The 23,988-nt window shown below is 43.4% G+C and overlaps 1 protein-coding gene across 1 annotated transcript in view; it reads left to right on the top strand.

Moving 5' to 3' along the window:
• Nucleotides 1-23,988, top strand: part of Phactr1 (phosphatase and actin regulator 1) — a 520,403-nt gene that overhangs the window by 153,279 nt on the left and 343,136 nt on the right. The gene's annotated exons all lie outside the window — the stretch shown is intronic.

Raw genomic sequence — 23,988 nt, 5'->3', positions numbered from 1 at the left:
CTCTGGAAAACAAGATGGTTTCGTGGACTCTTATCCATCTTGTAAGTTTTTTGGGGAAGAGTCAGGAGGAAAGTGACAGCCTGAAAAGCTCTTAGAAGGATGTCAGGGATGAATGAGAACTGGTGTAGGAATCTTGGAAAGCGACTGCACTCGTGCACTTGTACCAAGACAGCTCTGCGCATGCGTGGAGCTGCACCTGCGGGGCTGCCGCAGCCTCCTGGGAGGTCTAAAGAGCAACTGCGTGGAGGAGGCATTGGCCTCTCAGCAGGTTTAGGGACTCCAGGGATGTGAGGCACAAGGCAGGAACCAGACACTTGTGTCCCCACAGGCTCCCCAGGTGGTGCAGGGGGATTAGGGATCCATGACTGTCCTAGTGCCTTCCCCGGGAAAAGCCAGCTGCGCGGCGCACGTTTTCTGATACAGCAAAACTAGAAACTCTAGCGGGCTTTTTAAAGGTTGAATATCTTTTAAAAAAAAATACAGTGTCACTCGGCAGAGAAAAAGAAATGACCGCAACCCCAGACCCCACGAGACTTGAGCCCTCAGCGTCCCACACCGTCTGGGGATGGCCCAGGTCCCTGTGCTCCTCCTCCAAGCCTCGGAGCTGGGACGAGTCGAGGACAGGCTGACAAGGCTGGTTCCAGGGCAGGAACACACGGCATCTCGGGTGTCCTCAAGCCCCATTCCTTCCCTGTTGTACATCTTTCCTCCTTTGTCCTTCCTTTCCTGCTGACAGTAGTTACACACACACACACACACACACACACACATGGGGCACTCACACTCTCCCAGGAGATCATAAGGGCTCGCGGGCAGGAAATGGCTTCATCCACTTTTATTTCCCAAGACATGCCATAGTGCTTTGCTCCGTAAATACTGAGGGGTCTTGGGGCTGAGGATTTAGCTCAGTGGCACAGTGCCTGCCTGGCAAGCGTAAGGTCTTGAGTTCAATTCCCTGTACCGGAAATAAACCAAAAAAAAAAAAAAAAATTGAGGGGTCTTGTTTCACTGTTCATTTCCTTTTTTGTACATTTTTGCACATTTTTTGTACATTTTTGTATATTTATAAATCAGCACAAACTGGGAGCTGGGGATTTAGCTCAGTGGCACAGCGCCTGCCTGGCAAGCATGAGGTCGTGAGTTTGATTCCTGGTACCAGAAAAAAAAAAAAAAAAAAGAGTAAATAAATCAGCACAAACTTTCATGAAAGAGATCAGTACACACAGAGATGAGCCTGATGGCCTGTCTTGGTTACTTTTCTCTCACTGCTGAGACAAAATACCTGACACCCAGAATTAAGGAAGGCAAGGTTTATCTAGCTTACAGTTTGTGGAGGTTTCAATCCATGCTCAGCTGGCTCTAAGGCAGAGTGGCACATGGCAGAGGGCAACCGATATGGTGGGGGAAGATAGCAAAGCAGCCAGAGCAAAAAGGGAGGAGTGGTGGGGAGCAGCCTCTTTCTCTCCCTTCCATATGCAAACTATCCACCGCTGGGGGATGTAGTACTCAGACCCACAAATCAAAAGCTCTAAAAGCCTGCCCTGTGACTTCATGAGGATTTGGGGGAACATGCAGACACAAACCATAACATGGTCTGTTTCAGAAAATGACAAAATTGGATTGTTGAAGACTTGGGGTTTTTTTTTTTTTTTTTTGGTTTTGTTTTTTGTTTTGTACTTGGATTGAACCCAGGGCCTTTGCACTGAGCTTCATCTCCAGCTCTTTTATTTTATTTTATTTTATTTATTTTGAGAGAGAGCATCTCACTAAAACACTATGCTCCTCAGGCTAGGCTCAAACTCGTGAATTTCCTGCCTCAGGCTCCAGAATGCTGGGATTACAAGTGTGCATATTAAGTTTTGGAATTTCTTATACATCAAGCTCATCATTGGCATCAATACCTTATCATTCATTCATTTCTTCTTTACTCATTCATTAAATACTACCAAATGCTTATGCTCAACTCTCTCTCTCTCTCTCTCTGTCTCTGTCTCTCTCTCTCTCTCTCTTACACACACACACACACACACACACACACACACAGCCCTGCTCTCTAGTAACTCCATTTTGAAAAGGAAGGAGTGGCGGATCATAAACAATCACAGGATGCCTCAAGGTGCTCTAACTGACTTGCCAGATAAAGGAGCTGCTGGGTTGTCTTGAGTTAAGCAATAGTCCTAGGGAAGTCAGGTCCTGAAGGATGGACAGGGACATCCCTTCCTCTGGAGAGCTGAGGAAGGGATCTTTGTACCTGGCCATTCTAACTTCATTACCCTCAACCCACCCAGAAAAAGTACATATCTAAAGGCACATGGATGATCACGTCTATCCATTGTCAGAAGCAAGCCTGTCACACTCCTTGTGAAATGCAGAGAAGGTTCCCTAGAATCTTCTGTGTGGGTCCAGACAGCCCCACAGTGCAGAAATCTTCCATCTGGCTCCAGAGTGGTCTCTCTACAGCCATCTGGTGCTGCTGAAGAAAGCTTCTTGAGGACAGTGGCCTTTAAGCATCTGTCTAAATCCCTCCCAAACTCTCAGGATGCAGAAGAATTTATTAACTTGGTTCACGTGGGCAGTTCTCACTTGACCCATTTAAAGGCAGACACCTGCAGGCCCTTGGTCAGGGAATTCCTATTACCTGGACAGTTGGCTTCTAGTAACCTGGGGTAGGAGATGTTGAGGCTTTGCCTATTTATTTCACCTTAAGCTTGCAATTGTAGCCTAGGTTTAGAAAAGTGAAGATGGATTTTCCTGCTGCTTCTCACAGTCCCTTCCTTACAGGGTTTGTTGGATGAATCATCTCACCCAAAGGATTATGGTACGAAAGCTGTGCTCACAAGGACACAGCCACTTGTGGGTGGCTTCACTCTAGGAAAAGATACTGTTCTCCACCATAACAGAAATGGGAGATGAAGGGTCAGTTCCAATTGAGGGCAGGAACAGCAGACATAGGATACATGGGTCTGATGACAGCTGACCCATGTAACTTCCTAAATGATGTACCTGTAAATCCCTGTCCAAGTAACTTCCTAAATGATGTGCCTCGAGCTCCAGACCTTGGCTCCTCACCGCCTTATGATAAGGCCAGCCACAGGTGTAGATATCCTAACGTTAAAATTTTTGTCTGCTTGCAAAAACCGTCAACTTAAAAATTTAAATGTCTCAGACCTGCACACTCCTAAAAATGAAAACTTTTTAGAATTGAAAGGTCAGTCTCCATGCTAATGAGTCCCATCTCAGAGAAACATGCTCTAACAAGTCCCTTACTGTATCGTTCTTTAGCAACACTTTTTCCACACTGACTGCTTTAGATACTTAACAGGAAATGCTCCATTTTACAGACGAGTAACTTGAAACAAGCAGAGGGGGTAACTTCCCCAAGGCCAGGCAACTGAGTAATTCCTACTCTTAAAGGATGTGTCTGCTATTCGCACATCGATGCAAGGCTGGGGAGAAAGGGAGAGGCAGAAAAGATGGATGGCCAGGCTTCCTAGAGGAACTGGAGTCCAGCCCTGAGAGCTAGGTCATCTACCAGGACCGCAAGGGAAACGTGCCCTGTCTGTGGTCTGGTACCGTATAGCAGTGGTGGGCAAGTGAAGGCTGCATCCAGCAGTGATCACATCAGGTTTTATCCTGTGACATCATAGCTGTGTTTGTGTAAAAACTCTGTGTTGCTCCCACAGGGGCAAAATCACCAAAGGACTAACTGGTGTGTGGCTGTGTCTGCTCATTTCCTGGCTGTGGAGGCTGTGAAGGTTTGGAGGCAGGGGGCATTTGAAGGACTACAAATCAAACATCAACAACAAATTCTTTAGCTACCACTTCAAAATTAAAAAACAAGAAGGAGTCATGAAGGGATCGGGGGCAGGTGGAGCATGGGTGAGGAAGATTGGTTCTAGGTTGGTTTCGGACCAGTGTGTGGCTCCAGAAGACTCCTCTCTTTCCTCCCCATCCTCCTTGTCCTCGTTATGTCTCTCCAATCCTGTCTTCCTCCTCCTGTGCTTCAGTGAGCTGGACACTTTTCCAGCCGGCCACAGGCTGCTGCACTCCGCTGGCCAGGACCAGGGTCCTGCTTTCCCTTCCCTTCAGCCAGTTTGGGAGGATCAAGACCTCCTCTTGAGCTCTCCAAGACCAGCTCCAGTTAGCCCTCTTCCTCTGGAATTCTCTGCTCCTTGGAATGTGCACCAAAAGGAAGAACCAAGGGATTTCCTGCTAGGATGTCAGGCACCTGAGCATGGTCCTAGGATGCTCACCAGTCCCATAAGCTTAATGCACTGCCGCTTCCTGGTGGGTCCTTATAACCCCAGGACGTGGCTCACCTGTTTCTGCTCCTCGTCTCCCCGTATCTTCCTGGCTAACTGAAAACCCACTGGTGAAGCTCAGCACTCAGAGCCCCTTGCTCCACTCCACCACAGACCCTTGTCGTCTAATGCATCCTCCATGGGATGTCACAGAGGGGGGAAGGCTCCAACACCAGGAGCTGGACAGCAGCACTTTGTCCCTTTATCTAATTGTGCCTTCACTTGCCAAATGCCTTCTTGAGTCCACTGTGTGCCAGGCATTATTCTGGGTGCCAGAGATACAGAGATGCATCCACACCATTTCTAGTCACAGGAAGTATATTGATTGCTACAGTCTGAGTGCCCCTTAAATCCACATGCTACAACTGCATCCCCACTGTGATGGTATGAAAATGTGGGGCTTTTGAGAAGAGATTAAGTCATGAGAGCTGTGCTTTCCTGAGTAGGCCTATAAAAGTGCCAGAGGGAGCCACCCTAGACCCTGTGCTTTTCTGCCATGTGAGGACACCAGGTGTCAGGCATGAAGAACAGGCCCTCACCAGACACCAAATCTGCCAGCATCTTGATCTGGGACTTCCCAGCATCCAGAACTAGGAGAAATAACTTTCTCTTCTTCATAAATTACCCAGTCTCAGATATTTTCTTATAGCAGCACAAAACTGACCAATACACACATCATTTAATAGAAAAGTTCTTAAAGGAAATCCAAAAGCTTTACAAATCCAAATCTTGTACCTTGATTAGCATTTTATGATGTCATAAATTTTTAAAACCTCAAACCTTCTAAAAGGAGTTTTACTTAACTTTTATAAGGCAATGAAATGAATGGTGTATTTTTACTTCGTCTAAAATCAGCAACTTTTTATTAGTTTTATGTTCTAAAAAATAAGCCTTCCAGTTATCTAAAAAAATGAGGTGTTGTCACAGCCAATCATAGTTCATTGTCCAAACCAGGTCACAACATCAAGGACAAAATCAGTGGGGCAGGGCCGGGGATATAGCTCAGCGGCATAGTGCCTGCCTGGCAAGCAGGAGCCCCTGAGTTCAATTCCCGGTACCAAAAAAAAAGTAGGGTAGAAATACATTTTTCTGAAAGTTGGAAGCAAGGGAGAAAAGCAAATGCTTATCTCAGTAATGCCACTGTGCTGCTGGACAGGGCTCTATTTCCCTACCTGCCCATTTCAAAGACACAGAATCAAGCATATACTATTGAAGGCGGGCTGGAGAATGACAAATGTAAAGGAAACGTGGTATTGGACAAGACACTCATCCGAAGCAGGACAGTAGGAGTGACCGAAGCTCACCCTTCCATCTATTCATAGATCTGAAGATGTGCAAGAGATTGTCCTGCCTCTGCTGGAGGAGCACGTGGTGTGGTGCGGGGTGGGCAGACAGGAACACGCAGTCTCTGAGGAGGCAGCACAGGCTGCCCCAGAATGTGAACGGTGCCTTTAAGGACAGCAAGCTCTCTAGGACGCTGTTCAGAGTTGGGATTGTGGACTCTGAGGAAGAGCTGGAGTTCCTTGAACCACACTTTGAAATAGTGCCTGCCGGGACCTCTCGGGCTCAGAAGTGCTCCGGAGAGCCAGAGCACAGTCAGCCACAAACACCCCTGCCTAATCCACTGCTGCCTACAGCGCCCCCATGAGGCAGTCAGGGGAGTCTCTTAATCCAGTCAAAGTGAAGATTCAACTTCACTGGCCAAAAGCCAAAGCCAAGTGTGGCTGGGGCACCGGAGTCACCCGCTGTGTGTTTCAAATACAGAGACACCTTGGGAAAATTTTATTTTAAAAAGAGAGAACAAGAATTTCCTATTACCTTTCAACAAATTTTAACGCTTTAACAGAAACAAAAATGCTACTTTAATGTTCATGTGCCCGCCCTACCTCTCCAGAGGCCCCACCAGAATTGCCACATGCATGATCCTACCGGAATGTCTTAAAAATCAGCAAGCAGCAAGATAGCATGATCATAAGACACCAGGTGGAGAGCGAATCCCTGGACAGGCTTCAGGTGCATGCAAAGTGGGACTGTGATACACAGGATTGTTCCGAACTTGTACTTGGGGGGCCCTGTCCCTCCGCTCTCGTGACGTGCTGTAACCCTGGCCTCTGCAGCCTGCATGACGATCACATTGCCAGTTTTCACCCAAGCTGACAGCCCAGTTTTTCCAACCCTCAGACTGTCCAAATCACGAAGCAGTCTGCTTTCGTCTTTTTTCTTCTTTCTCCACCTCTGTAGATCTCACTTCTGTCTCAGGGCAAAGAGAGAATGTTCTCTGCACAGCTCACTCAAGGCTAAAATCCTTTGCTAAGGTAGGAGTCAGAGAGCCTCCATATTCCCAGTAGCAGCGCTGTTGCTCAAGGAAAGGGGACCAGAACCCGCTCATACTGACTCGAGGCCAGCAGCACCCTCTGCAGAGCAGGAGTAAGAAAGGAACGACACTCCGGGCTGACGATAACAAGTCTGTCAGTAGCCCAGGCTACTGAGTGTGCTGGGGACACAACTTGCAGGGCTGATCTGCGGGATTTGCGCGGAAAGGGCTGGCTGTCACTTTTTAATCTCTATCTCCATCTAGTGGCTTCTTTCAGTATTGCGTTCGCGTGATTGGGAACATTACCTTGCAAATTCCCTGAACTGATCCTTTCTCACCTTCTGAGCCTTCAGTAGCTCAGATACACGCACAGAAAAACAAGCCGATGAAGGTAAAGAATAAGAAAATCCTAGGAATCTAATTGTATTCATTATTTACTGTGCTCTAAGCCTCAGAGTGGACGTGTGGTGGCTGGCACTATTTCCTGACTCTTCTGCACAGCCACGCTGCGACCCCCAAGGGCGAGCTCCAGCTAGACTGGTCCTGAGATGCCACATCGCTTGACACGTTCCCATTAGGGATGTGAGACATCTGAAAAATAGAATGGAAAACACAGCGTACCGCACTTTCAATTACATAAGTTATAAGTACCCAGCCTGGGGGGAAAAATCAAAAAAGAGAAAATTAAAATTATATTTAAAACCATCACACCAAGATAAGTCTTAATTAAAGTTTTCATGTATACCCTTTTATGCAGATACCCTAGTAAAGTGCTAATATAATATGTGTGCTGTTTTTAAACTGCCTCTTTTAAAAATGTTAATGTTACCACGTGTGGTGGTGCACACCTGTAATCCCAGCACTGGGGAGGCTGGGGCAGGAGGATCAACACAAGTCTGTGGCCAGCCTGGGCTACCTAGTGAGTTCAAGGCCAGCCTAAGCTGTGTACCAAGACCCTGTCTCAAAAAATCAAAAACAAAAAAAGTTAATGCTTTTTCGTTTGTTTTTTTACAATATCCATAGAGCCTGGGACAATATTGGGCACACAAGTGGGCCTCTATGATACTTGTTAAATAAATGAATGTAAATTAATAAACCTGCATAGTTACTTGAATATAATAGTTCACTTAGGATATCCCATTTATATTTAACTGCTCTTTTCTGATATGCTGATTCTACGTTTATTATGGACAAAACTATGATAAGCAAAGATGGTGGGGGGTTTGTGAGTTTTACAGAAGGTAACACAAGAAAATGTCCCTCAGTCACCCTGGTATTTATGAGACCTCCCACAGCCATGGTGGCAACTGCTTTCTAAATAAAACACAAAATGTGCTATAGAACATTTCTGTGTTTCTCCAATTTTATCCATCAAAATTAGGCAAAAGTGCATCATCTTCATCAGAACTTTAAATCCATGATCCTCAAGGCTGTCTGCAGATGAGAATTTGCCTGGCTCCCAGGCCTCAGAGATTCAGGTTTGTTTGGTCTGGATGGATCTCACCACTAGGTATTTATCAGACTTTCCAGATAATAGATTCCCCTCTTGTCTTTGGTTTTACTTTCCATAATTTCATTTCCCCAGGGTCAACTCTTAAGTGGAAAATTTAATGGAAATTTACTTTAAATGCAAAATTCCAGAAATAGACAATTCTTAAGTTTTAAAGTGTTCAGTTTTCTGAGTAACATGACAAATGCTCACACTAGCCTGCTCCATCCTGCCTGGGACATGGATCATCCCTTTGTCCATTGTATCCATGGTGTATATCCTACCCACCCATCAGTTACTCAGTAGCTATCTCAGTCATCAGATTGATTGCCATGGTATCCCAGTGCTTGTGTTTAAGTACCTTTTATTTTACTTAACAGCACCCAAAGCATAAGAGTAGGGATGCTGGCAGTTTTATTACAATGTATGATTGCAATTGTTCTACTTTATTATTTGTTATTGTAGTTAATCTCTCACTGTGCCTAATTTATAAATTAGACCCGATGATAGGTGTGTATGTATAGGAAGAGATCATAGTGTATATAAGGCTCAGTGCTATGTGCAGTTTGAGGCAATCACTGTGGGTCTTAGGATGCATCTCCCTTAGATAAGGGGGGACTGCTGCAACGTTAATGTACACCTGGGACTAAGCGTGTTATTTAAATGGAATTTCCTACAAGGTTCATGTCGGGGGCCTTGCCAGAGTCCTTTGTATGGCTCAAGATAAACACACTAGGCCTTGTATGTCACAGATTCTCAGAAGCAATGTTGCTAATGCTGCACCTCAGGATTGATTGAAACCCCTCCCACCTATTTGAGGGAATTAACAGCAAGATTCCTATAAGTAGAATAAACACCTATTATATCACATGCCAATACCACAGTGATATTTACATACATCAGTCACAACCCTTGTATACGAAAGAAACAACTACCCCATTGCTATTGTAGTAGAGTACACCCAGGAGGAGGCATTATCCTTGCACATGAGTATTAGGATGAGCCTCAGTTGTACAGTAGAAGAAATTAACCTGGAAGCTACATATATATATTGTTCTTGGTGTAACTCCATTTGGTAGATTTGTTCTGGAATTCCTTCTCTCTGATTCTTTAGAAACCCTGACTGCACATTCCTTGGACAATTTCTTTAGAATTATTGTATGTTCTCCTTTATGTTTACCAGATCTCTCAGTAGCCCACCCTGGACCAAGAACACCCAGCTCACTCACTCCACCTCTCCCCACCCCAAGTATAGTTAAGTGCTTCTCATGGGGCCAATATGGTGGACAGCCCCGTGAGATGGAAACCCAGGTAAGAGCATTGGGTGTGGCCCAGTCCCTGGGAGAATCTGGTTAGAAAGAAAAGTAAACAACAGGAAAGATTCTTCAGTGCTGCAAAGCAGCTCTAACCATACTTCTTTAGGGAATAAAATGTCTCATTTAAAAAACTACAGATGCCGGGCATGGTGGCGCACGCCTGTAATCCCACCACTTGGGAGGCTGAGGCAGGAGGACCACTGTGAGTTCAAGGCTAGCCTGGGCTACAAAGTAAGCTCAAGGCCAGCCTGAACTGCATAGTGAGACCCTGTCTCAAAAAAAAGACAAAAAAAAAAAAAAAAACTACAGTGAACTGACAGTTCCTAGTGTCTTTCTTCCCACACAACTGGTTTTGATCCGTCTGGTTCTTTCTTGTCATTTAAGTAGCATTTCTGTGCTTGGATTGTATTTCATGGAAGGAGGTGGGCAGCTTTCTCTAGAGGTCAGATCAAGGGTCAGATCTCCACGTCTACTGTGCCAAAGGGTGGGATTCAAGTCAAGCAGCTGGATGTTCTATTGATGCCTGCTTGATACTGAGGTTCCAAATGGAGTGGGCGCTTGGTGGTCTTTATTCTACTGGACTTAGGGACCATCATTATCCCTGAGACTGCTTCCCCCTTGAAACACTGTTTTCTTTGACTTCTAGAGACCTCATTCTCTTCTACCTCTCTGTCCGCTCTTGGCGCCTCTCCCTCTTTCAGCTCCTCTAAGCCTGTGTCACACGCGGTCTCCTCTGCCCAGGGTCTACACACTCCTGCATCTCTGCATCTCTGGCTGCAAGCCAACAGCCCTTGAATCTCCACCTCCATTCTGCCGGTTCTCCTGATGCCTCCTCCTCTTTCCACTGAGGATGGATCCTCTGTACTGTGGCCTGCAGGCATCCTCTTGAATGAGGACACCTCTGCCACCTCCTGACAGGCAGCCAGCTCTGCTTCCTTCTGATCCAGTCTCCTCACAGCACCAGAGCTCAGTCTGCCGGTCTCAGCTACAGTCCTTCCTTGTCATCATACCTTCACCATCACTTTCAGGATGCAAGGCCCTTAGCTTCTATTCTAGAAGGTTCTCTGTAATCTCCCACCTATGCACCCTGTCAGCCTCCTGTGTCAACCAGATCTGCTGCACTGGACTCCTGCTGTGAGACTCTACTCCCAGTTCCCCTACCTTGCCCCAGTGTCTCACCTCATACCCTTTTCATGTACTGCACCCTGGAACTGAAAGGCCTCCATGCATCAGAACCCCGCCTACTGCTTTGCCTCACGTCTTTATATGTAGGTTCCCAAGAACCCCTCCCACTGGGTCCCCCAAGGCTGTGACCGTGGCCTCTTGGCATTCCCATGCAGCACCTGCATTTCCATCATGTCCCTTGTTGCACTGAAGTTGCCTGTTTGTCTGTGCTTCCCCTATTTTACAAGCCTGTGAGTTCCTCACAAGTATGATCTGAATCATATCCCTCATTTTTCCCCCAACATCCATCACATGCCTGACTTACAGTATGTAAGACTTTCATGATTTTAAAGGCATTAAAATAGTAAGACACCCTCCAGCAGAAAGACGTATTAACCCATCACCTGTTACTCTAGTTAATGTAGTTTGTAGACAGGTCTTTATGCTGCAAACTGTTCAGATAGCCCATCATGTATGGTTCATTTAATTTATCCAAGTGAGTGAAACTATCGTGACAATGTGAATTTCTATGCAGATACTTCCTGGTGTTCACAAAATCCAAACACTAAGGTAATGAAGCAGCTGGGTGAAATTTCCTAGCACTGGGGTGGATGTGTGTTCACCAGCACCCTCTTCTGGATCATCTGAGAATAGCTTGTGTTAGATTCCATAAGCAATGTAAGATTGCTTAGGATGAACTCAAAAGTGTCTCAGTTACTTTTCTCACCGCTGGAACAAAATATCCAACACCTACAAATTAAAGCAGGAAAGGTTTATTTTGGCTCACAGAAGTGTCATTTCACAGTGAGCTGGCTTCAAAGCAGGGTGGCATGGCAGAGGGGACATGGCAGAGGGGCATGGCAGAGGAGAACAGTCCACAGTGAGGCAGGCAGAAAGCAGCAAGTAGAAGCAGCAAGCATTGAGTAGTAAGCCTGCCTTCTTCCTGTCATTTACATCCCATCCAGGCTATAAGCTTACTGGTTGGTGCCACCCACACTCAGGGTGGGGTTTCCATTATCCATACCCAGAACTAATCCCAGTATTGCACACCTATGATCCAGCCACCTAACAAAAACCCCATAAGCCTTTGGAAGGGGTGCTATTTCTCCTCTACCATGCCCCTCTGCCTTGCCACCCTGACTTGGAGCCAGCTGACTAGATACAAGCCATAGCATCAGACTTCTATCCTCAGATCAAGTCAGATGAGCATGAATAGAGGAGTTGAAATTCCGGGGAAGAAAACACGTGACAGGATTGACCAGGGGCCCGTCAGCTTCACTCCACGTATGTTCTATGTATATGCTCTAAGTCCTTCATGCCGAGATAGATGGGCTACCAGGGGCCCCACAAGTGGTCACCCAGTGGGACACGGCCCACCCCCTTCCAGTATTGATGGCCTCTGTCCTGGCATCCAGAAAAGCAGGTCAGTCAGGACACAGCCTTGCTGAGCAGAGACCCTCTCTGAAGCCTTGATCTCCAGATTTAGCAAATACTAAGCAAATATTTCCCCGACAAGTCTCTCTCTGCCAGACCTGCTGCAGCAGCCTCTGGTCTCCCAGGGCCATCCTGCTATACCTTTTCTATCCACCCGACTTTTCCTCTGAAAGTGTACTGGTCTCTCGGATGGCTCAAGGTTGAAAATGTTCTCTCCTGTCCTGTTTCACTTGCCTTAACCCCTTCTCCACATCCTGTTGTTTCCTGTTTTTTCCACTACTTTCTTTGACTTCATTTTCTCCTACTCTAGATGTATCATGTGATCTATTGTCACTTTCACCTTCCCTCTGCTCCTTTTCATCTTGTGGCTGAGCAGTTTTCATACTCCAGATTTCTAGAGTTCTTCAATTATTTTTCCACTTGCATTATCTTTCATTATTTTAACACCATATTAATTTCTCTGTTAAGGTCCAGGTTCAATGTTGACTCTTTTATAGGAATTACTGTTTTGTTTTTACCCTCACTTCATGAATCACTACTGATATGTGTGTTTTTAATTTGAAATTTCATTTATGTTTAACCTTGTTTTGCTTTGGCTTTCTTGTATTTTTCAGACCACTTTTATCTTCCATTTTAAATTGTTTTCCTCTTGTTTTACAAAGGGACATTCAGAAACATGTAGATAAAGATGACAACCAGAAGGTAGAGTGTGTGCTTAACATGCTCCAGGCCCTGGGTTTGATTCCCAGCACTGCAAAAACAAAAGCTGGTTCAGGAATTGAGCCAGGCCATGGAAACTTGGGCTGCTGGCTAAGGACTCTATTTTACTTGTAAGAGTAATTTTGCAGGACTATTGCCACATCATACCCAAAACAGTAAGACAGCCACTTTCAGCATAGGTCACTGCTTCTTGGCCTTCGCTGTATGTGGAGAAGTTTGAGGAGTCCAAGAATGATGGGCTTCTTTTGTCACCCTGCTCAAAACACAGCTCTGAGTTGTTCAAGCCAAGCGTGATGCTGCCTGCCCATAATCCTCAACACCCGAGGCTGAAGAGGAGGGTTGCAAGTTTGAGCCCGGTCTGGACAATGTAGAGATTTAGCCAGGGACTTAGGGTCAACCCTCAGTACTGGGGGCTGGAAGGGGTGCTAATACAGAGGAAGGAAGAGAAGAAAAAAGGAAACATCAAGAGTGTTCATGTCACCCTCTTGTCACACAGCCTAAGGGAGACCAGAAAGCCACCACGAATCTTGAAAACTGGACTTGAGTGTTTATGCTTAAACCGAATTTCTTAACAAATGGGTTGAAGGGGAGGACATTTGTCCCTCCAGGGGATACTGGTGGATGTCTGGAGACCATTTAGCCGTCATAACTGACAAGGAGGAGGGGAGAATTCTGCTGAGGTCCAGTGGAGAGAGGCAGGGGTGCTGACAGCAGCCTCCATCTCAGACAGCCATGCACAGGGCAGAAATGGCAGTACCTTGGCACCAACAGAGCTAAGGCCAAGAAACCCAACTAGTGCCAGTGTCCCCAGCAACCCTCCTCCAGCCGCTGGCCTCTCACTCTTCAGCTCACTTCCGTTCAATGACCTCTTTCCCTGGAGTCTCTCTGCTGACCACAGGTCATCTCCATCCCCACCACCACAACAGCATCCCCATTGCCTCTGTGTTGGGATTTTGCTCCACATCTTTCCCCCACTTGGGCTGCACGCCTCGACTTTCTCTTCCTGGCATTCCTTCCAGGCTCTCAGCTGAGAATGTGTATACCTCAGGGTGCCATGTGGGTTCCCCACGCAGTGACCACAGCCCAAACCTCCTCTCTTCCCATCACTACCATCCCCAGAGTCCCCAGTCCCCAAAGACAGCAAGGCCATCATCTAGACCCAGCAGGTCCCTGCAGCTACCTTCCCTGTAAACTCTGAATATCACTGGTGGCTGCTCCAACTTCCAAATGCGAAGGGCAGGGGATGAGGAGTTGTGGATGGAGGGAAGCAGATGTCTACCTGGGAGGTGACAGAATAGGATGGTGAAGGACGAGAGCCCTGGAGCCTGAACATCTACACCCAAACCCCAGCTCCCTGACATACTATCTAGGAGACTTGGTCACCCCACTTCGCCATCTATGGCTCAGTTTCTTTATTTACACTGTGAAGATACCGTAAAGGGTTCTTCTGAGGATGAAATGAGCAAGGGTAAGAAAAGCACTTAGAGGGCTGGGGATTTATCTCAGCGGCAAAGCGCCTGCCTGGCAAGCGCAAGGTCGTGAGTTCGGTTCCCGGTACCGGAGAAAAACCAAAAAAAAACGAAAAGCACTTAGACCAAGGTAAGCACTTAGCCAGAGAAACCACCTGCTGAAGGGCAGACTTTCTGATAAGGGAAGCATGCCCTGAAGCAGAAGCCAAGTAGCTGTTCTCATCACAAATATCATCCTTATATAGCATTGTTACAAATGTACCCACCAGATGGTCAGCCTGGTCAAAGGTCACCTCTTGCCAAGATTAAACACGAAGATAAACAAAGTCCTCTTCCTTACAAGGGCACCAGGACTAGATTCCACCAGACTTGATTCTAGCATCTCCTTCCTACGTAAGAACAACTGCACAGTGTAGTTTCCCAAGCCCTCCCCCCGCTGGCTTCTTCTTAACTCCTCCTCCTTCGCCCGGCAAGGGTTGCAGTCATCTCCCTAGCAACTCGGTACATAACTGTTATGAAACAAAAGTCAAATGGGATTTTCATTCTTTTACGAAGGACAAGAAATATGGCCAGGCTCTCGAGGTCATGTAAAACAAAATAGTTCTTAAATCCTTGGCCAGCATTACATTTTCCCACCAGCTGAGCTTTAAAATATGAATAAAGCCTGAGGTAAATGCAGGGAGAGTTCAGCCTATTAACATTTCTGAACTATTCTGCATGGGTCAAGAACTCACTTGCAATATCTACGGATTTGGGGGTTTCTTCTCATTTTCTGCTAATACGATGTTTCATGATTTAACAGTTTTTAAAGAGGTGAAAGCCTTAAAACTTTGAAAACAAATTCCTGTTTTTAACTTTTGAAGATGTGTCTTTATATGAAGACTTTGCTTATCATTTTAACAGAATATACATATCCATTTTAAGATTCAGGGGATTATCAAACTATTTTTTCATAGCTTCATCATACATATACTATAGCAGCTAGAACAAAGGCATTTCATTTATGTTTATTAAATCACTAAGACATAGAAACAAATTCTCAAATGAACTATAAAAGCAATAGCTGGGATTTTATTTGGTGTTTTGTTTTTTAACTAGCTTCTTTTATAGAAACCACTCATTACTGTGTAGTGGTTCACCTGGATTGAGAATCATGTGGAACATTAAACCTTTCCATTTCCATTTTCCTGTCACTTCTTTGACCTGGGGGAGGATAAATGACTCATTACCTACAAGATGAACCAGTTATATGACACCAAGGCCACTGACCAGGTCTCAGTGGAGCATAAGTACAATTCCACCGAACGAGCCTAACATATAGTGTGGATAAAGAGCAGAGACAGGCATCTGAGAGACGTGTCCACATCCTGTCCCTGCTTCAAACCCATGAGGCCTCAACTTCTTTATGTACAAAAGGGGCCAAGCAATTCTGTCTAAATGCTTTATCTAGACTGCCTGCCAGACACTTGCTACTAATGCTAGTTATTAGACCAGTGTCCCAACTGCTTCAAGAGAAATAGCAGGAAATTCAAGTGGATAATAGGGAGCCTCCCACCCACAAGCTAATTCAGTGTTTTTAATCCATTGGTTCAATGTTAAAATTACCTGGGAACTTCTGAAAAATTCTGGTGCCTGGTGCCCACCCCCAGAGAGCCTGATACAAAGGGAGACAAGTTTTCTGCGTGTTTAGCGGGACCTGTGTCAACATAGTAAGGCAAATATTTGGGTGTAAACAATCACTGAAGCATATGTTCAAGGTGACTTTGAGTTGGATGTATGTTCCTATCTTTCAACTTGGTGTGAAATTTAATATCTTTGAAGTAAGACCTTTGGCGCTAATCCTAGAGCCTGCCTGCCTCCCATACCACATGTCTAATCAGCAGGTAGATACTGTACTCATTTAAAGCCAAAGTGTATAAACTGCTACCTATGGGCCAGGAGCCATACTATTCTTTTGGGACCAGAACCAAAGCCAATATAATCACTACTTCAATTCTCTCCCAGTCTAGTGGAGGAGACAGAGTGACCTTGGTTTATGACTGGTAGGACAAGGGTCACTAACCCAAGCTGAGAAGGGACAGGACCTGACTACACATCCAGAGAAGAGATGACAAGGATGACTTGGAATCATGTAATTTGAGAAGAAGGGACCAAAAAAGACAAGATTCTCTGATGGTGTGGGAAAGGAGGAGCACGTGACAATTTCATAAAATGGTTATGAATGAGTACAGCAAACCATTTCCTAAAAGTATCAGTTGGAGTTTGCAGGTATCTGTCATCCCGTTACAATAGTGTTTCAACAATAGGGGTTTAGAACAGTCCTATCTGACAAAATCCCATCAATCAAGTTCCTGCGGAAATATATATGACAATATCCTGACACATACGTGAAAGGGTCTGAATAAATTACTTGTAACATTCTTTCTAATTTTTAAATTCTGGAACCGAGGTGGCAGGGTTGTCTATGCAAGTCGTTTGCAAGTTGTCTTTCTCTCATTCTTTTCCTGCTCTTCTGTTTTGCTAATAGACTAAATAAGACAGGTTTTGTGTCTCTGCATCGTCCATATATTCATAGGAGACAGAATAGTGTTCTCAGTATAAATTAATTCCCTGAAAGTTCATCTGTTGACAGCTTTGGTTTTAGCCATTCAGTTGATGACTTTAAAATGTTATTTTTTATGCTTAGGACAACTCAACTGGATGACTGCAGTTTGGGAAAGAGGGAGGGACATCAGCATTGCAGAACTGATACTTGATTTAAAATACACTAATCTCTGTTTCCATCTTTCTACATGTCCTTTCTACAGGTCACAGAAGGGTTCGAGGTCAAATGCTCCCTGCCCAAAGCCTTCATGTTTCAAAATGCTTTCAGATCATTAAGTGAAAAACCATCTTGATAAACTAAAATATTTTCTTCCTTGGATAATCTGTACATTTTCGGCATTAAGAGCTAAAAAGCCCTATTGAATGCAGGGTATAGAATTAGTATATTTTTTCTATTAAAATCCAAACTTCACTTTAGTAGAAGGAAGGAAGGAGGTGGAGAGGAGAGAGAGTGAGTTGGGGCAAGCAGGACAGGAGAAGGGGGAGGGGCAGGAACAGGAGAGTAGGCGCAGTCAAGGATGAACTGCATCCCCAGAAATGACGTCATCCCACTCTCCGTGGGTGTCTCCACCTCTCAGTTCCGGCACCTTCATTCTCTGCAAAGTTTCCTCTACACAGAGGGGACGTGGCCCTGACAATTCCTAGGCCCAAGGTGAACAGCTCATTATCTCTGAGAGGGAAGCCTTCTCTTAGTGAGGTTTTCTATCCCCGAGAAAACTCTGGCCCTTGCTTAGGTCATGTGCCCACTCTGGCCCAATCACTATGTTTAGGGAAATAAGATTTTCTGATTGACACTTGGCTCCACCACTACAATGAGAGGGAGGGACAGACTCACCTGAAACACATAGAAAGGGAAAGTGTTCCTGGCAAGGGAAGAACTTCATCTCCACCAATAAAGGTGTAGATGACCAGTGCTAGAGGTTGTAACCATGTTAGTGTACTGTTTTGCTTCTTCCTCTTTCAAGTTCCTAACATAGCCACTAAATAAAATGGTGCTTTAATAGAAAAAGTAATGAGATTCTATAGTTGGTACTTCTTCCCTTATGAAAATCTTTGCAGCTATTGACTCATTTCCCTTTTCTATAATATCACAAAATTATCTTTGGTTGTTCGACTGAGAGATCTCTTAGTACTTCACATAACTAATGTATCAGGAAAAATACAGTTTTATAAAATGAAAGTTAATCAAACCTAATCAGCTCAAATGTGTTATTGCTCCAGAGAAGCAGATGGAGGTTAGGTAAGAGTGAGGGAAATTTGAAAATTATAACTTCATCTTTGAAACTATTTCGCTTGGATATAATAATTCAATTTTTGAAACTGTTATTTTATCTTGTGTTCTTCATTGTGTGAAACTTTTGTTTTTGGTTTGGTTTTGTGTTGTTTTGGTTTGGTTTGGTGCAGCACTGGGTATTTATTATTGAAGATCCGTTTTAGCTCCACTGCAAAATTAACAGGAAGATGCACTCCAGAACTTCCACACCAACTATATCCCCTGAATATTTTAGTTAGTTTGTTTGTTTATTTTGAAACAAGGTTTTCCTAAGTCTCTAAAATGCCCAGGCTGGGCCGAAACTTGTCATCCTCCTGCCTCAGCCTCCCAGAGTGCTGGTATTACAGGCATGTGCCACTATCCTTGGCTGGTTATATGAGACTTCTATGAAAACTAGAAGTTATTGTTATTGTCTTATATTTCTATATAGATATTCCAGTTTCAAAGATACCAGTTTCCTCCCAAGGAACTCAGCACTTAGATAAAATAGCAAGATAGAACAACCTTGGAAAAGCCATTTTGGCTTAATTTGGGGCCTCAGCCTTTTTTTTAATTAGCTTTTCCCCAAAATATTCAAACATGAGCAGTATTCCTAAGTCTGGCTAATATCAAACTCACAGCAGAAATATAGTAATCTTTCTTGAAACCTCCTTTCATACAGATTTCAATTGTGATCAAGCCCTCCTACTTGTCTTCTTAAATCCTTCCAATCTCAGCCTCTTTTTAGCCCCTCTGGCTTTCACATACAGAGACCCTCATAATCTCTGATCTAAACTGTTTCCACTTTCCTGATACGCTTACTTAATCTTCCTCCTTGTTCCACCCATCCTTGCTCTATCCATACAGTGAGGTCAATATTCACTTTCAAAATGTAGATAAACCATGAACCTCCTAACCTGAAACATGGGACACAATAGGTGGGTCCTCAGTTAATATCTGAAGTGATACTTGTGAAATAGTACTTCAAAGCTAGAAGATGGTCATGAGTTCTCTCCCTGAGAGATAATTTCTAGGAAAAGCCAAATTTTAATCTCAAAGTTACCTGGAGAAGAAGAACTATTAGCAAGGTCTATCACTGGGATAATGTCAATGGCTGTCACATCAGACTCTGCCAATTTGGTCACAGCACCCTCAGAGTCATCTCTTTTTCTGAATTCTGTTTCTAAAATGACTTTATTTTTTAAGATCAGTTGTATCTTCACTGGAAAATTGAGAAGAAATCATACCCCATAATATCACTAATCAATACACACAGCTTCCCTCATGAGCATCCTCCCCTAGAGTGGTACATGAAAAGACATAGAGGGAAGGTAAATGCAGATTACTGAGTGAAAGAATCCATTGGAATAGGCTATATATGGTATGACTCCAACTGTGACATTCCAGAAAAGGCAAAGTTATAAAGGCTGTGAAAAGATCAGTGGTTGCCAGGAGGTGGTGGGAAGGAAGGAAGCATAGGTGGAACACAGGATTTCTAGGGCAGTGAAATTACCCTGAAAGACACTACAATGGTAGATGCATGTTACAGTACATTTGTCCAAACCCATAGAATGCCCAATGCCAGAGTTAAACCTAATATAAACTATGGGTGGCAATGATATGGCAATGTAGGTTCACCAGTTGTAACAAATATACAGCTCAGAATTGCTTTTTAATATCCTGTTTCCCATATACCTTTTGCTCCTTCATTCTTTCTTTAGAAATGGCAATGAGACCATTAGTTATGTTGGCTCTAATTTTATAACTATTGTCTTAAGAGAGAAATTTTAAGACTAACTGGGGATTTAATAGATGGTAATCATAAAAACATATGTATCTGGAAATAAAAAATTCCCACACACACAAGGTATGTTGGAAAAAATTTTTTAGTTTATTACACTAAAAGACACATTACCATTAATTCTCCTCAAAATATTCCCTCCCACTTTTAACACACTTATCCCTGCATTCTCACTCTTCTTCTTTTTCTTTTTTTTTTTTTTTTTTTTTTTTTTTTTTTTTTTTTTTTTTTTTTTTTTTTTTTTTTTTTTTTCTTCCCCCCATTACCAGGAATCGAACTCATGACGTTGTGCTTGCCAGGCAGGCACTGTGCCGCTGAGCTAAATCCCCAGCCCTGTTTTTTGTCTTTTTGAGACAGGGTCTCGTTATGCAATTCAGGCTGACCTTGAGCTCACTTTGTAGCCCAGACTGGCCTCGAACTCGCAAGGATCCTCCTGCCTCAGCCTCCCAAGTGCTGGGATAACAGGCATGTGCCACCATGCCCAGCTGTTCTTCCTCTTTTTTTGAAGCAGTTCTGGAAGTGCTCTTTCATAGGTGTCTTTTGTCGTGCTCTTGTGGCTGCCTTGATGTCCTCAACTGACTGAAAGCATTTACCTTTCATTGTCATTTTGACTTTGGGGAAGAGCCAGAAGTTGCACAGTATCAGATTCAGTGAATAAGGTGGATGAATACACCACAGTGAATACATAATAATGTTCCTACAATCCCCTCTTTCCATTAGATAGCCCTTGGCAATCGCATTCACTATATGTTTTAATCACACCTTGTAAAGACATGAAAGAAGACTTCAAAAAATGCTTTAAAAAATGCAAGAATGATAAGTGTGCTTGAAGCAAGGGGAAATATTTTGAGGATGCTTAATAGCCCTGTGCCTTTTACTGTAATAAGTTTTAAAAATTTAAACATTCACCATATATTTTGTTCACATTCACATATCTGATTCCATTTTTTGTGTATAGATTGTAACTAGTTTGACTAGTGACAGCTATATGATACTACCTTAAATATGTCCGATCTCTTGCTATGTGAGTACTACATTAGCACCCCTTAGTGACGGTGTAACAAAAGAAGTGCAACGAATTATAATCCATGGTAAAAAAGTATATATATCATAGAGGAAACTGGCCCACTAGAGAAAAAGACTTAATACTTGAAATACCTTCCAAAATTAGAGCTGTCTTAGCCTATCTTGCCAGTAATTTCCAAAGATAAATTTTACATGGCATTGCTTCTACAGAAGTCTTCCTCAAGTGGTTTCCGTGAGCTCTATGTGGGCATCCCTGGCTGGTTCGGTTGATGTCTGCCGGTACAAAGGGCCATGTGTCCTTGGAGTCAACAAGTATAAAGTGTACATGAAATCCCCTGGCCAGTGACTGCTTGGTCACATCGCATGCCCTATCTTGAACCAGAAGTTTCTCTGTTTCAGTGGGCATATACTTTTAGACTGACTAGAAGAACCAGAAAACATGATTAATGTTCTCCCTGTTCAATAATGCGCCAAACTTCATTCTAAAAGTCAGTTTCTTGGTCCTAAACCTATTTGGAAGGACTGCACCTAATTTGCAGCCAAAATGATTTTTCAGGCACATTGCATTTCAAATAACCATATTCAGCTTTACGAGGCTACTTTACCATAATGTGAATCAATATTCCTCTGGGGCTGTATTTAGATCATAGAAAACTGTACTTAGGAAGTTGTATAACATAAAGGGGCAATACAAGGTTTGCCTCTGGCAATAAAACTCAAGTTTCTAAGAGAGGAAAATGATCGATTAGCTTTGTGCTACTATAATGGTGCAGCATCTCAGATTCACCACAATACTTTTTTTCAACCCCATACTATTGCAATAAGAAAAAAAGAAAGCATAAAATGATGTAAAATATAAAATCTTGAATAGTGATGGCTCTTTTAAAACTGTAGTGAAATGATTGAAAACCATATTTTAATTGTTATTATTTCCCAAAAGATACAGATAACTCCCAGCAGAACCAAAAAGGATCAAATGAACATTTAGATTAATTCAGACTGCTAATTGCAAGTAAAGATTGTAACAACAAGGCTTAAGTTACTAATGTAGAGGCTTTCTTTTTAAGTTCATCTTGAAGAATCACTAGGCTACCCCCTATAAACATGAAAAACCATTTGCAAAATTCAGAATCTTAAGTGTTAAATTGTGTTATAAACCTCTCTGGGACTATATTATATATTTAGTAATTATCCTGCTCATGCAAATGTTGTTTACCTTTAATATTCAATAATTAATATCAAGCATGGGAGGATACTGACATAGGCAAATCTAGATTCTGGTGATTTTATTCATGGGTTTATTTTCTTTAAAAACAAACAATGCTAGGGTAACAGATATCAATGCCATGTTTTTGTTAATATACCTTAAAACCCAGTAACTATCTCACTGTGCCTTCCACATATTGATCAAGCTTTGTTCCCAGGGCCAGGCCAAGCAAGGCTAAACCCTTGTCCATATCACAACCTATCAAATACTGTGAGACAGTTATTAAGTCTCCTTCCATCTTCTCTTCTCCAGTACAAAATTTTGTTTCAAAAATAAAATTGGACAAGCATATGTGGACTGTCCATTACAGATCTAGCAGAGAGCTAAATTCTAGGAAAAAATAAGATGCAAGATTGATGGCCGCCTTTATTTCATGCAGTCTAAGGCAAAAGACAATTCATAATTGGAAAGAACGGTAAAATGTGTTACATGTAATTGCAGAATTAAAAACAGGATGTTGTGTGGCATCTGCAGTAGAGATAATCTTGCTTGTAGGAATCAAGGAAGGCCTGACAAAAGAGGGGCTGTTTGTGTCTTAAACAGCAGATAAGAAAGAGGGAAGTGATTATGACCCAAGTAAATGCGGGTGTAAAGAACAGTGTTCACAGAATTGCAAGCCAGCCAATCACTGGAAACACTGGATAGGAAGAACAGGAGGGAGGAGGAGACACACAGTAGGTGGGAAGCAACCAGTCTCAGTGTCCTCCTAAAGGCTTATTCGACAACATGGAGACAGCTTCTGCTCCTAGTTAGAAAGAGCCACTGGGTCATTTCCAGCAGAGAAGTGTCGTCACCAGACTTGCATTTTTGTAAACTGTGCAAAGTGGCTGCATAGACAGCAGAAGAAGGGATGACAGGCAAGAAAAAGGCAAAAATGTTGAGTGCATAGCAATATCGAGGAAACGGAGGCGGGGAGGAGAATGAGACTCCTAATTGCCATACCAGTAGATGTTCCAGGAACCCAAAATACTTGCATAGACATTGGCTGGTCAGTAAGTTTGTTTGTTTGTTGATTTTGTTGTTAACGATCCCAACTTTATCAGCCAACTCGATGTCATTCTCTTTCCCATCTCATCGTTTTTGCCTTCTTTCTTGCTATTGGTGGAACCTGCTGACCGTTCTACCAAAATTTAGTTGTAACTTGCTCTTTCTTACAGTGCAGTGATCTTGAAATAACAGCAATAGCGCTGTTTACATTCCAATGTCAACTTAAACTGCAATTAAATCACAGTTGCAAGCTATTAGGATCTACTGTCGTAATAGCTATGGTTGCTTTTATCATGCAAATGCTGAGTTGTGAGATATGTAATTATATGGAGGAATAATTAGTTTTAGATTTATTTTTGCAATTATATTAATTGAACAGGGATGTGAATTTAAAAATATGAAGGGCATGGCATGGAGCTCCATGCAATATCTTCAGAGTAGATAAAGAAATTATTTTTACCAGTAGCTGAAAGCACATCTTGCTCCTTTAATAAGTAATAGCGCAATGTAAGTACAATGAGCCATGCATCAACCCCAACTTCGATGATTTCAGTACATTCGACATGCGGAGTCATCATGAGGGCTAATTTGGAAATAGGCTGATGCCCAAAGCAAGCAGAAAGTTTCCTGGCTCTCTTGCTGCGGCTTTGGATATGCAGTGAATACTTGAAGTTTCCCTGGAGGACATGCTCACTAGCATCTAAGCCCACCACTCTTACATGCCCATTGCCTATGCTTCCCACTCTTCCTCAGCTTCTAACAGTGTGTGATTTCCCCAATCCCCTCATCCTAAAATTCTCGCTCCCCTCCATATCCACCCAGCTCAGGCCTGGCAAGCTCTGAG

This window comes from Chinchilla lanigera, unplaced genomic scaffold (assembly GCF_000276665.1).
Source record: "Chinchilla lanigera isolate Chin_1 unplaced genomic scaffold, ChiLan1.0 scaffold00064, whole genome shotgun sequence".
Classification (NCBI taxonomy): Eukaryota; Metazoa; Chordata; class Mammalia; order Rodentia; family Chinchillidae; genus Chinchilla; species Chinchilla lanigera.
The sequence above is the reverse complement of the archived record's forward strand: the minus strand, read 5'-3'. Positions and strand labels throughout refer to the sequence as shown.